This window comes from Mustela lutreola, chromosome 8, assembly GCF_030435805.1.
Source record: "Mustela lutreola isolate mMusLut2 chromosome 8, mMusLut2.pri, whole genome shotgun sequence".
Taxonomy (NCBI): domain Eukaryota; kingdom Metazoa; phylum Chordata; class Mammalia; order Carnivora; family Mustelidae; genus Mustela; species Mustela lutreola.
The window spans coordinates 145,592,515-145,607,220 of NC_081297.1; the positions used below are offsets into that span (position 1 = coordinate 145,592,515).

At 50.1% G+C, this 14,706-nt stretch overlaps 1 protein-coding gene across 9 annotated transcripts in view; it reads right to left on the minus strand.

Annotated features, from left to right (window-relative positions):
• Positions 1–14,706, minus strand: part of PACSIN2 (protein kinase C and casein kinase substrate in neurons 2) — a 135,571-nt gene that overhangs the window by 42,358 nt on the left and 78,507 nt on the right. For 3 of the 9 annotated variants that reach the window (XM_059187182.1, XM_059187178.1, XM_059187183.1), the window contains one exon: positions 14,414–14,545. The exons of 5 other annotated variants lie outside the window; for them this stretch is intronic. The gene's annotated coding sequence lies outside the window, so the exon portion shown is untranslated. Of the gene's footprint in view, positions 1–7,538; positions 7,591–14,413; positions 14,546–14,706 lie in introns of those variants that run through there. One more of the 9 variants, XM_059187177.1, reaches the window with a different exon arrangement.

The following is a 14,706-nucleotide window of genomic DNA, read 5'->3' on the forward strand; positions in this document are numbered from 1 at the left end:
TTCACAGCACCCCCCTCTCTAAGCAATCCTATGCTCTTGGCCAGGGTCCTCCTGGGAGCACGCCAGCACCCATCTGCAGTGGCAAAAAGTCTCCTACCCAGACCAGCTGTCTCTCTGCAGCCTCCTCAGGAATTATCTGGGCTTTGGGCTTAGGCGAGTCTCAAAGTGGCCCAATCAAGCCATTGGCAGGGCTGCATAGGCAGCTCTGGGAACAGCCGTGGGGAACGGCTGCTCCAGACGGAGAAGCAGCTCTCCTGAACCCAGAGTTCAGGCAGAGGGATTCATTTTCTGCTGGGGTACAGTCATGGTTTTGACACAAACAGATGGTTGGTTTCTACTATAACTCTACTAAGTGCTTTTATCTCAATCTTATGTTTCCATAAGATTGGCTTAATTTTTCCTTAAATGTTTGGCACAATTTGTCAGTTAAGTAACCTGGGCCTAGAGTTTTCTTGAAGTACTTTCAACCACAGATTCTGGTTAAAAGGGAAAAGACTATTCATCTATTTTCTATTTCTTTGTGTGTAGGTTTTGTAGAGTTGTGGTTTTCCAGGGAACCTAGGTGATCTTTTTTTTTTTTCCAAATTTAATGGCATGAAATTGTTCACACTACCCTCCTATGATCATTATAAAGACTGAGAGACCCGTAGTTGTGCCTCCTTTTCATTCTTGACATTAGGTTTTGATTGGTCTCAGAGATTTATCAATTTGCATTTTTATTTTTCAAAGAACCCACTTTTAGCCCACTTTCAGCTGCCTACGGACACCCGTCTTCATTTTCCTCGGCTCCTTCCCTTTGTTAGCTTCCTTCCCCTCTACCACTTTTGAATTCAAGTTGTTCCTTCTCTAACTCTGGACATGGAAGCATCGCTCATTACTTTTCTGCCTGTCTTCTTTTCTTCTTTCTGTGCATTTAAAGCTACAAATTACTCTTCAGGTGCAATTTTAGCTTTTGTCCACCATCTCATTCATTTTTCTTAATAGTCCCACGAGGTAGGTATTCTTATTTCCTTTTCACAGATGAGAAACTGAAGGTCAGGTGACTTGTTTAAGGTTATAAACGGTGATAAATGGTGAGGTCATGACTCAAGACCAGGTTCTATGGTCCTAAAATGCAAGTTCTTCCTATTATAGTACATGACACATAATGAGCAGTTTATGGGTATTATGAGTAAACTGCTAGGAAAATATCAAGAAAGCAAGAATGAGAGTGCTTTCCCCCATAGGGTATGGGATAAACTGGAAAGGGACTGACAGGCAGATGGGCTCTGCATGGGTGTCCAGGAGAAGGGCTTCCTATCTGTAAGCAGGGAGGGTGGTCAAGATGAGTCAAGGGAGACCAAGGAAATCCAAGACTGGTGATTTTACAAAAGTAAAAGAATCAGCTCCCAGCCTTCAAGGTTCATACAAGAAATGTTCTGCCTACAAACAGTGAGATTTGTTCTTTCATGATCAGAATTTGACTGGCTCCACAACTCAATGTGGCCCAATGATCAGCCACTTTTCCTGGGCCCAAATGACCTGGGGCCACTTTTCCTGGCCCCAAAGCAGTCACATCAGCCATACCCAGGCTCATAGTTGGAGGGGACTGGAAAGTGTCACTATCGCAGTGACAATGGTCTTGTCTGAACTTAAAACTGGAAAGAGGGGATGCCCGGCCACTGTCAGCTGCTTGTGCTGAAACAGATTCATTCGTTCAACAAAGACCTAAGTTTCAAGAACTGAGCTAGTGCTGGGAATACAAATAGCCCAAGAACTAGGCCTCAGTTTCATTGAAATGAAACTGAAAAGAGCTAAACTGGACTAGACTAGTGGGAAAATCCTCAGGAAAGACTCCAGTGTTACATCTGTCAAATGCAAACAGAGGAAATATTCTTTGCCTTCTTAGTGCCTTAAATAAAGTGAAATCGGTGGGGGTGGGCGGGTGGGGGCACTGGGCAGCTCAGTCGGTTAAGAATCTACCTTCGGTTCAAGTCATGATCCCAGGGTCCTGGGATCAAGCCGTGTCGGGCTTCCTGCTTGCCGGAGAGCCTGCTTCTCCCTGTCCTCCTGCTCAAGCTCTCCCTTGCTATCTCCCTTGCTATCTCTGTCTCCCTCTTCCAAATTAAAAAAAAAAAAACCACACAAGCAAGGGTGACTGGGTGGCTCAGTCAGTTAAGCATCTGCCTTCAGTTCTGACAGGCAGTCCCTGCCTTCAGGGTCCTGGGGTCGACCCCCATGTCGGGGTGGGGGGCAGTGGGTGGAGTGACCCTGCTCAGAGAGGGGCCTGCTTCTCCCTCTGCCTGTGCTCTCTGACAAATTAATAATATCTTAAATAAACTGAAATTGCTAATAAAGGCTTGATGACAGCCAACATACAATCTCACAATGTCTACTCTACGTATTCACACGAGGTAAGAAAAAGTGCCAATACCCCCATGTTAAGGGGTCTCAGTGAATCAATCAGCTTGGGTATCCTTTTTTTTTTTTTTTTTAATGTATTTGCAACTTAGAAAAACAAAAATAACCCATGCTTCCATTGAGAACTCAAGAAGAGAGTTTGGCAGAAGAAGGAAGAACAGGAAGAAGGAGCATCCATAGTTCCATCACTCGTGGGTAGCACAAGGCATGGTCCTCCCCACAGCTTGTTTCCTGGATCACTTCACTCCTTCCTTAAAGTGAGCGGGGGACACATGTGACTACAGCGCCTAGAATTGCAGACAAAGAGCTCTAAGGTAAGAGGAGAGGGCACAGGGCATGGCCTGTTCTCTAAGAGCAAATGAGCCTCCTGAATAAAGCCCCCTAATGTCCAGGCAAACAATGGTACTCTGTTCTAGTACATGCACACTCACTTGAGTGTGCCCCCTCCTGAGTGGGAATCCGTTGCAGACCAGGCCAGACCCCAGGACCCAGAGAAAACAAGGCCACCAAGGAAGGAACTAGAAGAGCTGCCTAATGGTACCACATAGCTGTTCAGTAACTAAGAACCAAATGATACCCCCCTGGCTGAAGGTGGCCATGCCTGGGTCCAACAAAGCAAGCCTGCTTCAATCAAGCTGTGATTCTGCTTCCCACCTGGTAGCCCAAGTAGGCAAAAATCAGTAACACAGCTGCTCCCATGCACCAAGCACCTCTTAGCACTACCCAGCGGTCTATGTGACCTATAGATGGATTTTTCTCTCTCAAAAACTCTGCTAAAGATGAACAGGAAGGAAACTGAGGTCCCAACAATTCAAATCACTGGTTAAGGGCCCACAGCCTGTAAACGCTAGGCCAGGATTCAAGCCAGACTATCTGATACCACACTACCCAACCACAGCAGAATACTGCTTATCGGCCCCAGTCATTCCCGGCTCTGGAAGACCCACTTGAATGGGAGGCCAATCCCTCACAAAGGGGGCCTGATTCTCAGGGCTGTCTTATTAATAGAGATGTCCAAAACATCCCCAAAGGTCCTCAGACTGTCAGGGAATATTACTCAGAATTTCCCCCCACACACACACACAAATATCTCTAACCATAAAAATGAATCTGGTTGGGGCACCTGGGTGGCTCAGTGGGTTAAGCCTCTGCCTTCGGCTCAGGTCATGATCCCAGGGTCCTGGGATTGAGCCCCACATTGGGCGCTCTGCTCAGCAGGGAGCTTGCTTCGCCCTCTCTCTGCCTGCCTCTCTGCCTACTTGTGATCTCTCTCTCTGTCAAATAAATAAATAAAATCTTAAAAAAAAAAAATAAATCTGGTTTTAGTGCCCTCTGGATTAAAGAAATGTGTTAAGTCAGGGAAGTTGAGGCTTCAGAGGGCAATAAGAGAACTGACAAACCTGTTCCTTCAAAGGAGATCGGGTCAGGCAAATTTCCTGGTTCTGCAGCCTTCATTCATTCCAGGCCCTGAGCCAGCCAGAACCACTGCTAAGCCAGGAGACATGCTGAGAAATAAGCAGGTTCCTTTTTTTTTTTTTTTTTAAATAAGCAGGTTTCTAATGCCAAATGGTACTGAATTCTCATGAAATAGATCTACCAATGCTAAAAACATACGATGTATGTTTATTCATCAGCTGGGTGCTTCTCGGGGGGATGGTGAAGTTCCTGGGAAGGCAGCATGGCAGTGGGTGGAAACGCACGCTGGTTGCCCCAGAGCCCCGTCCTCCTCTGTAAGGCAGGGACACCACCTGCACCCTTCCCTCCCCGAGGTACGAAGAGGCTCAGGGGAGATCACGGATGTGGGAGAACTCTGGGAAAGTACAAAGCGACCGACAAGTGAGCTAGTACTGCTCTTTTCGAGGACAGGGACAGAAGCTGGCCCTGCTTTATTCTATGTCTCACTGACTGGCACCCCGTAGTTGACGGATCATTTCTTCTTGAAGACACTGAACTACAATACTCGAATGTAATGCTGAACAGGTTCCATCACCTCTGAACAAAGGCTGCACTTGCTCCCAGTCTCCCGCTGCCTCATGGAGTACACTGTGTGCTGAACACACCAGAAGAGGCTTTTACAGCCTAACTTGGTGACAGGAAAATGCCATCTGAATTCCGAACAACAGATTCTGAAATGAACCTTTAGGACAAAGTAGTGTGCGCTGAGTTATTCTCGATTCCCTCCCATCATGACGGGAAAAACAAAGCCAAGAAAATACACTCACCATGGAGTGCCCCTAGCTTTGTTTCTTTCCCCCAAATCACACATGTGCCAGTTCACGAGACACACATCTCTCCTCTCCTCCCGCAAGGGTCCAGTGGACCAACAAGAAGGAACCTGTAACAATCCCGGGGCAGAGCAGCAGACTGGTGGAGATGCCAGAAGCAAGCAGACAGGCCTGGGCCAGAAGACGACCAAGAAAACCATCCCAAACGCCAGAGTAGGAGTGAGTCTCCCTGGGGTAGGAGTGCCAAGCCTTGGGCTGAGATAATGCTGGAGTGGGGGGAGAAGGCGGGGAGGGGCTGAGGGGCAATCACAGCAATTTTTAAAACTGCATTTGTGACCAGCAAGCCTAGACTCCTTTCAGGAAGCCCACCTGGGACCATGACCAGCCTCGCACAGAAACACAGTGCAGGAACTTGGAAGCGCTTCCTACACATCAGTCCTGTTCTTCTTTGATAAACATGAACCGATAACCAAGGGTCTTCACAATCATGAAATAAATAATGGTAAAATAAAAACCCAAACCATTAAAGGACCAAGATCAACAGGGCAACTTTTTTTTTTTTTTTTTTAAGATTTTATTTATTTGTCAGAGACAGAGGGAGAGAGAGCGAGCGAGCACAGGCAGAGAGGCAGGCAGAGGCAGAGGGAGAAGCAGGCTCTCCACCTCTCCACCGAGCAAGGAGCCCGATGTGGGACTCGATCCCAGGACCCTGGGATCATGACCTGAGCCGAAGGCAGCTGCTTAACCAACTAAGCCACCCAGGCGTCCCAACAGGGCAACTTTTATTTGGGGCTGATGTCTAGGGAAAATAAAGATACTTCAGGGAACAAGACAGAGATTCTAATAAACTCGTTTAAGATTAAGACTTCTCCAAGAAAGTCGAGAGTTATCGTACCATAAAACACAAATGAGCTGCTACAAAAAAGGAGCAATCAGGAAATTAGTAAAGACTTTTTTCTTGATCTTTAGGACGACTTATTACCAAAATAAACATTTTGATGGAGAGTCTGTATAACTGAATGACAAGATTAAGGATGAAGCTCAGGACCCGCTGGTAAGACTACAGGCGTTTCCTATCACAGAAAACAGGAGGGGAGAGAGATGTGAGCAAGAGGCTGGTTAAGGGATAGGAAGAGCCGCCAGGAAGTCCTGCGGGCTGGGAGAGGTAGGGGTGGGGTGTCCTAGAGCGCCGCTGGCTTCCCACTCAGGTCTAGCACGCCCAGTGCTGTATAGAGAAGGTGCTCGAACAAGACCTGAGGAGATGCAAATGGAACAGGCCTTGCAGCCTTTCCCTCTTCTCTCTCCAAAGGCTCTGGGAGGAAGGCGGCTACGGCCACTCAGTGAATTGCTGGTCGTCAGTGCGACAGTGTGTCGTGCGTCAGGCTGGCTCCCCTGGGAGACCCTGACATTCCAGCTGCAGGGATGGTGCGCTTCTGCACGGGCCCTTGTCTGTCCATTGAAGATGTAGGAGGCAGCAAGCTTGAGGCTTGAGAGCAAGGAGATCCTAAGCACACGGATCATCACCCCCTCCCCACCCCACCCTCCTGAAAGCACATTCGAGATCTTCCTTGCGCGTGTCCTGGCACACTGCAGGCCCTCAATAGATGTATGCCAAGTACCTATTCTAGGAGGCACTTGACAGGAATCTGGGAATCCGGGAATCCGGGAATGAGGCGGGGAAAAGACTTCCAGATCCCTGCATTGCAGCAACTTCTGCCACTGAGGTATGTAAACACTGGTGAGTCACAGCTACTCCTAAAAGGGCATGCAGAGTCTCAGAGGTTAACAGAGGTTGCCAAGGTGCCCTTGGCCCTGGCTGGAACTGGCATAACCTTCTTCCTCTGGGCCTGATAACAACTATCAGGTAAACAAAAAGTACACATTACATAAGTACATCTAGCTCCCTCTTAATGCCCTTAATTTGTTCCAAAAACAAAAAACAGAATGGGTCATTAGGCCAAAAGGCTATGTTACTATAAAGCAAGAACATTCAGAGCAAAGGCACCATGTTGCTGTCTCCCCGAGAGTCAGCCAGCCTTTGGGTGAAAGCCCCCCGTAGTCCTCCGTAACTAACTGCGGAAGGAAGAAGTCCCCCCTGCTGCCCCTTCCCCATCACCGCTGACCTGGCTCCCTGCTGCTCCACGGGCCCAACCATGAGCACATGCTGGACCTAAGGCTGGTTTCTTCATTACCCACAATAGGGTATGACAAGAATTTCTTCTAAGCCACTGTGTGGCCCAGGATGAGGGGAGGATCATTCCTTAAGAAGGGCTGGATTTCCCCATTCATTCTACAGACTGATGTTTGAGTACCTACTGTGTGTCCGGCACGGTGGCTAGGTCCCCAGGAGGGAGCGGTAAAGGACAGACACAGGCCCGGCCCGCCTGCCGCTGACGTCTTACCAGGGCAGGCTGACACAGAGTGAAGTACAAACAGCCCCAGTGTGAGGGCAAGCGGGCGTATGAAAGACAAGGGAGAGGCTTTTCCAGAAGAGGGAGGGCATCGGCAAAGATCCCAGGAGTGCTGGGCCCGTCCCAGCACCCAGCAGGGTGCGAGCCCGGGTGCTTGCCCAAGGAGTCGGGCGGGACAACCTGGCACCCTGAGAAGCTGCAGGGTAACTCAGCCCCCTGTCGGAGCTACTGTCTCAAAACGCTGAGCCGCAAGTGCCTGTAAGATGTGCTCGTGGAGACCAGCAGCGTACATGCACGGTCACTCTAGGTTTGTCCTTCTATGTTCTTACACGCCTCTCAGTGCACGGAGTATTCAACAGAAGAGAAACACCTAGGCTTTGACCCAGCTGTTTTCTTGGAAGCTTTATCCTACAGATGAGTTCATCCAAGAGTCAGATGTAGGTATTCATGGTGGTATCATTGGTAAGAGCAACAAAAAGAAAGAACACTGAAAACTACTCACTGTCCTTCAAGAATCGAAGATGCCGGCACACTTCTCCAAGGCACAGGGGCAGCTAGAGGAGACAGAAGGAAGGGAACTGTGTGTACAGCCACAAAAGACGTTCCCACCTCTCAAACAGGAACAGTGGGTGTCGCATGGTACAAGAGTGTGACACACTGGCATTAAAAAACAATCAGGTAGGGCGCCGGGGTGGCTCAGTGATTTAAGCCTCTGCCTTCGGCTCGGGTTGTGATCTCAGGGTCCTGGGATGGAGCCCTGCATCGGGCTTTCTGCTCGGCAGGGAGCCTGTTTCCCCTCACCCTCTCTGCCTGCCTCTCTGCCTGCTTGTGATCGCTGTCTGTCAAATAAATAAATAAATAAAAATCTTAAAAAAACCCAAACAATCAGGAGTCCACCAAAGTGCACCCCTGCACAAAGAGTCCCACCGAGGCCTCTGATTTGCTCTAGGGGGTATCTTGGGGGTGAGGAGGGGACTTTACAGCTCACCTCATAACCTTCTAAACCATGAGGATTGTGACTATCGGCATGCGACACTTTTACAATACAAAAACTAGTTAATAAAAATGCCCCTTTTTGTTTCACTAGTGGCCTGGGCTTGAACGGAGGGAGGGCGCCCTGTGCTGTGCTGCCCCACAGCTTCAAGACAGGATGCCAGGGGAACCCCCAAGGGCTGACCCCTCTGGTACCCACCCCATCACCAGGAGCTCTCATACTCCCAGACCTTCTCTACTTTATTTTTCCTCCCTCAAGCACTTATTTCCTTCCAGCGAGTTCTGTCATTTACTGGATCCTTTTGTTCTTTGTCTATTCTCTGTTTTCCTGTCTGGAACGTAGGCTCTGGGAGGGCAGGGGATTTTTGTCTATTGTGTCCCCTGCTGTAGTCCTAGCACCCAAGGTCTGACCACAGAGCAGTACTCAGGTAAAAACTTGCTGGATGGATTCAGGATGAGAAAACTTGAATTGAAAAGTCTCGGCGGGGGGCGCCTGGGTGGTTCAGTGGGTTAAGCCTCGGCCTTCGGCTCAGGTCATGATCCCAGAGTTCTGGGATCGAGCCCCGCAATCGGGCTCTCTGCTCAGCAGGGAGCCTGCTTCCTGCTCTCTCTCTCTCTCTGCCTGCCTCTCCACCTACTTGTGATTTTTGTCAAATAAATAAATAAAATCTTAAAAAAAAAAAGAAAGAAAGAAAAGAAAAGTCTCGGCGGGTTTGATTCATGCAGAATGAAGACCCATCCACAGGTGGAAAGTAACTGGAGCATTATTGTGATGTTTTAACTCCAGTGGTTAGAATTCTTTTATAAACTAACCCTGCGTATATAAACTAAAACACAAATGGGTTTACAACCATAGTGGGGGCCGAGGGGGGTGTGTGCGGCTCGGTTCCCGATTGACTACCGCCAGCCACGCAGTAAGCCGTTCTGGGGCTCACCTGCCTGGGCTGGACCACCTGTGGGGCCCATGGGCCCCTAGGTCCTCTCTGCCTCCAGCCTTGGCTCAGACTATTGCCGTATGCCCAATCAGTTCCTTGCGAGAAAGGACAGGGTCTCTTGCTTCTCTCTAGCTCTCTAACGGCCTCCCCTGTAGTGGGCGCTCAGGGAGCAAGGCCTGAGGTAATACACTGCTTTGCACCATGAACAAAGCTGGGACATTTTTTTTTTTTTTAAGTAGCTTAAATATCTGGCACAGCCTATTTTGTTTCCAGTGATTTCATCTGGAAAAGTGAACCGTGCTCAAAGGAAGAGATAGAGATCAGCACATAAAGGGACTCGCATCTCCGGAACACTGTCGTGCGCGGACTGCAGCAACGGAAAGCTGCCTGTGCACTGCAGGATGCTTGGTTTTAACAGCTGTCCCCTCTGGGGAAGGACACGGAGGCCAACGGCTTGGCAGGTCCCAGGCCGGGACAGGGAGGGGAGGATTCTCCAGAAGCACCACAAGGGTGAGCAGTGTGGGCTGAACACACTGAGAGGTGCGTCCGGAGATGGAAACACAGTATCCAGGAGCAGACGGCTTGGGGCGGCCGTGGACACCATCCCTGAAACGAGCAGAGAGGGGTCCAAGCACTTCAGGGCACCGAGCGACATGCTGTAAACTAAAGCAAGTACTGGTGAGAAGAAGGGGCATCGCAGGAACTCCACGGGACACAGAGGGGGACACTAACCAGGGACACACAGCCGCTTGGCTCAAAGCAAACAGGGCCCGGCGTCAGGAGTATCACAGCTGGGAAGAGAGACAGAGTGGGGGAAGGCGCCTCTTATTTTGTTTTAGTCCATGCCATGGAGCAGCTCTCTTCCTCCCACAGAGGAAGCCATGCTGGAGAGGGCTCGAGGAAAACAGGGAAGCTCTCCCACAGTCCGAGAGACACCCGCTGCCACTGGGGCTCAGCACAGCCCCCGCTGCGAGGGTCCTTCTCTAGCTGCGCTCTCACAGCCAGCGCTCACTGCCGAGCCTGCCCCAGGGTCAGGCCCGGTGTCCCCTCCCTTGGCTGGCACAGGGCTGTCCCAATCACCCGGGCTCCACCGCCCACCCTCGCTCTCATCACTCGCGCTCCTCTCCCCTGCCACCTGCGGTCTGTCTGTGCGGCCGTCACGGCCCACGAGCCATCCTGCGGTATGCTTTTCTCAGCAGCACAGCAAGCATTTCCCTGGCTGTCCAGGTCTTCTTCCTGTCGCTCCTGACGGCTGTGTCAAGTCACTCTGTGGTCCCACATGACTGCCCAAGCCCTCATGGCCCGATCTCCGGGGTTTGTGTCTTTCCTAGTCAGAACCAAGAAGGGGGCCCAACCCATTTCTGTCCCGCTGCTTCATGGGCTCATGTGCTCTCACGACAGCCGTGAACCTCCGGCTACGGTTTGAAAAGCAAGATTTCAATCTGGCCTCTTCCATCCACATTTCAGGCGCAGACCACACGCCCATGAGAAAGGATGTCCCCCAGGACACACCCTGGCAGAAAAATGCTGCTGCCTGTGGGGGACCTATCCGTTTCACATGGTGAATCAGAGTATTTCAGGAGACAGTCACATGAATATTACACAGTACTGCTCATAAGTAAGAAACAGACGGAGAAGGGACAAAGAGCGAGCTCACGTGGAAAGGAGGCTTCAGCTGTGGGGGGAGACGAGCTTCTCCTGTCTTACTGCATAAATATAGAAATCAGACTGCTTGGGGTTTTTGTTTCTTTTTAAGAAACCTCAAGTAAATAAACCTTTATAAAATTCTAAGTAAGAAATGCCTTTAATGTATTAAGTATTGGGAGGATTCGGGACTCAGTCTAGCCGAACTGACGCAAACAACCGGTTATCCATACGTGGAGGACCAGTGTCCTTCAAACCAGTGGGACGGTGTGAATGTCTGAACACGATCCCTTCAAGAGGCAAGAAAGGAGGCAGTGTTGGTGGTGGTGGTTAATCTGTGTGGTTCAGGGAATCACTGGGTACACCCTGCCAGGAATGCCAATTTAACACACACACACACACACACACACACACACACGTATTCACATGCTCCAAATAAACCCAATGAAACTATACTGAACAAAACTTAATTTCTGATGATTTAGAAGCCATTTTCACTCTTACTGAAGGCTCTCAGGGCCAATGTTTGGAAGACTCAGCCCAAATCTGCCATTAAACAGCTGGGACCTTGGGCAACTTCTCAGCATCCCACTACTGATACTAGAGAGTGTGGAATTCAACTCTTAAATTTTTCTGAGCTTAAAATGTTTCAGAAGAGCCTCCTACTGGCAAGAGATTGTGGGAGAACTCAAGTGGATTAAAGCCAAGTTGTTTTAAGAGCGCCTGCTTGCAGCGACCTTCATGGCTACAGAGTGCTTTCCTCCTTTACCAGATCTGAGCCTCACCTGGACCCCAAAGTCCAGCTTGAACCTGTTCCCAGGGGCTCACTGCAAAACATACCTCAGTCAACACAGAGCCCTTGCTTTCTGAGCATTTCCACATCACAGAAGTTACTGAACAGTGTTGGGACCCAGGATGTCACCTGTGCTGTAGGTCTCATATAGGAATGCTACTGTTTAAAGGGGAAGTTGACAGCAATTAACATGTGCATTTTACAAAATGAGTAAAAAGAGGCATGACTGTCACATATGCTGTAACAGGCACTCTGACCCTAGGTCCCAGGCTCCTCAATGAAGACCCCCCTGCCACAGGTGCTGGGAGGTCAGGCACAATGACAACTTGGGGTTGGGAGGGGAGTCAGGAGATTGGGGAGCTTTAGGTGAGAGCAGTGAGCCTGCTTCGGAACTGCAGGCAGAAGAGAGAGCATCTCTGAATCCCACAGCGATTCCTCAAGGTTTTCTCACAAGGTTAGCCAGTCCACCTTCTAGAATGGAGCGCACACTGGCCATGTGACTGGGGACATCTTGCCAGTTCTGCGACGAGCTCTCAGGAGGATGACCTACTCCCAACGGGGACAATGCAGGAGGGTTACCCACCTTCTAGGCCTCAGAGTCCCTCCCATCACCCCCCCAGGGCCCAGGACAGCACAGTCCTTTTGGGCCCTCACACCTCCACATCATTCCTTCTCCTTAGAACCACATCATGGACGACTGGTAAGATACTAATTATTCTTCAAGGTCATAATCAAATGTCACACCTCTTCCACGAAGCCTTCCTTTATTCCCAGTCAAAAGTAAGCTTTGCAGGGGCACCTGGGTGGCTCAGTGGGTTAAGCTGCTGCCTTTGGCTTGGGTCATGATCCCAGGGTCCTGGGATCGAGTCCCGCATCGGGATCTCTGCTCAGCGGGGAGCCTGATTCCTCCTCTCTCTCTGCCTGCCTCTCTGCCTACTTGTGATCTCTGTCTGTCAAATAAATAAAAAAAATCTTTAAAAAAAAAAAAAAAAGTAAGCTTTGCAGCCCGGGCTGCTCTGAACAGCACGTTCCTCTCCTGCAGTACCCACTCCATCCAACCTTAGGTGGACACAGTCATGCAAGGATCTGTCTCAATCAGGAGACAAAGGGTGCCTGAGGGCAAGGACCATGTGGTATCTATTTCTGTAGCCCAATCATAGCACAAAGTCATTTGTACTGAATACAAAAGTCCTTGGGCCTTGAGCCCTGTTCAATACAATGAGACAGGAAGTGGGAGTCTAACTGGTCTGACTGCCAGCCCCTGGGATGCCGCCCCGGGCATTAGGTAGCAGAAATAACCATCTCTCCTCTGCTCCCAGCTTCACAAGGAGAACACACAGCAGCACCAAGGCTCACCACCCAGACCCCTCTTCTGGACCCAGCACTCAGGGTGCTGGGGGGCTTCGTGTCCTCCTGTCTTGGAGCCTGGCACAGGTGAGACGCCCACTCAATCCAGACCCAAAAGCAGATGGAGGCCCGCCTTCCTACTCACTAAACAACAGGACACCTTATTAAAGAAACAAATTTTGAAAGTGACTTACTTTTAAACTTATTGAAATGTTTCAAAAATGTTTTTGGAAGTCTCTAAGTGGTCACCTTAAAAGAATAAACAGCATGCTGATAAAAACAAAAACACTTTGGTGGTTTGGACTATTCATTCTTTCATTTTAGTTTGAATCAATGGGAGAATTTAAACATTACAAAATGCAAGATTCTGACAGCTCAAATTCAAAAGTAAACGTCTCCCTGAAATAAGTATACTTTACTTCTTACTGATATTCCTTAGAGACAGATGCCACATGCATAATACAGTGGCTTCTAATGAGAAGTCAGACGGGCTTCAGGACTTTAATGTGAACTAATACTCAAGTTCCTGGTATATTATAGTCTTTGTAAGTTAAATGTATTTGCATGGGCTTCCTTGATTAAAAGCACGAAATTAATAAATTTAGAAACATCACTACTGAGGCTACAGCAGATGCAGCAAAGAACTTACCGGATGCATTTGGGAAAAGGGGGTGATGGTGGATGCAGTGAGTGGAAGGAACAGTGGAGGAGGACGAGTCAAAGGAAGTTGTCAAACTGGGGACAGGTCGGAGAAAGGCCAGGGCAACACGGCCAAAAGCTGACCACAGTCCCGGTAGTCCTATTTCTCACCAGGGTCTCATGGGGTCCTGGCCCCACAGCCCCAAGATGCACCACGTGGGTGGAACTCTTCCCTGGACATTCCCTCATCTGACACGTGCCAGGCCCTGACCCAGTGCCAGACAGCATGCTGTGGGTGGTCAGGGGTTGACAGTGCCCTTGGAGTTGAGTGGGGCTCAGTTCCTGTCCCCACCACACAGCAGAATTCACAGTAACAGTCAGTATTTATTAAGTGCTTCCTAGGTGCAGCACCCGTCACTCTCAGAACGGCCCCAAGAGGTAGCTACTACGATCATCCCCACTTTACAGACGAAGAAATGAGGTACACAAGTGTTTCAATAACTTGACCAAAGCCACACAGGTAGCAGGTGGCGAAGCAGGGACTCAGACCTGGGTCAGGTGCCCCTGAGCCTGCCCCTTCACTGTCAGGCCACCCTGTCTCCCTCGGTGAGAATGGCAATGGAAAACTCCGAGAAGAGGCAGAGGTGGACGATGTAAGCGAGACAGGGACAGCACTCCAGCTGGGACTCCCACGAGGGGGACAATGTCAACAGGCATGCACGTGTGCACGCATTCACTCCTTCGGCATTCGCTGAGCACCTGGGCAGGAGTCCTGTTCTGGAAGCACGCCTGCTCGAACAGCTTAGGGTGCTGGGGGCGACACACCCGCAAGCCCTGCCTGCCTTACTCACAGGTGTACCCCAGAGCTGGCAGGGAGCCCAGTGTAAACAGGGCAGAGATATGTGACAGGGGGGATGAACTAGGCACAACCCCAGCCCCGCCGCACACCAGCTAGATAACCATGGGCACGTGACTTCAACTCTGGAGCCTCGGCTTCCTCACCCAGAAAGGGAAACTGATACTGACATTACTCCTTGGCCCTGCTGGCGGATGGCATGCCTCAGTCATGAGCGGAAGCAGCTGCTCTCCACCGGGGCGCTGAGGAAGGCCGGAATCACACAGTGGCTTCCCGGGGCCACAAGCGGAGTCCTGAGGAGCCTGCGGGAATGAGGCAGGTGCACAGGGTAAGGGCAAGATGTCCGAGACAGAAGAATCCTGAGGAAGGGTGGGGGCGGGATGAGGCAAGAAGGGAGGGCAGGAAGGGAGCACAGGCCAGTCAGGGTCAGTGAGAGCACCCAGTCTTCGGAGGGCTAGACAGC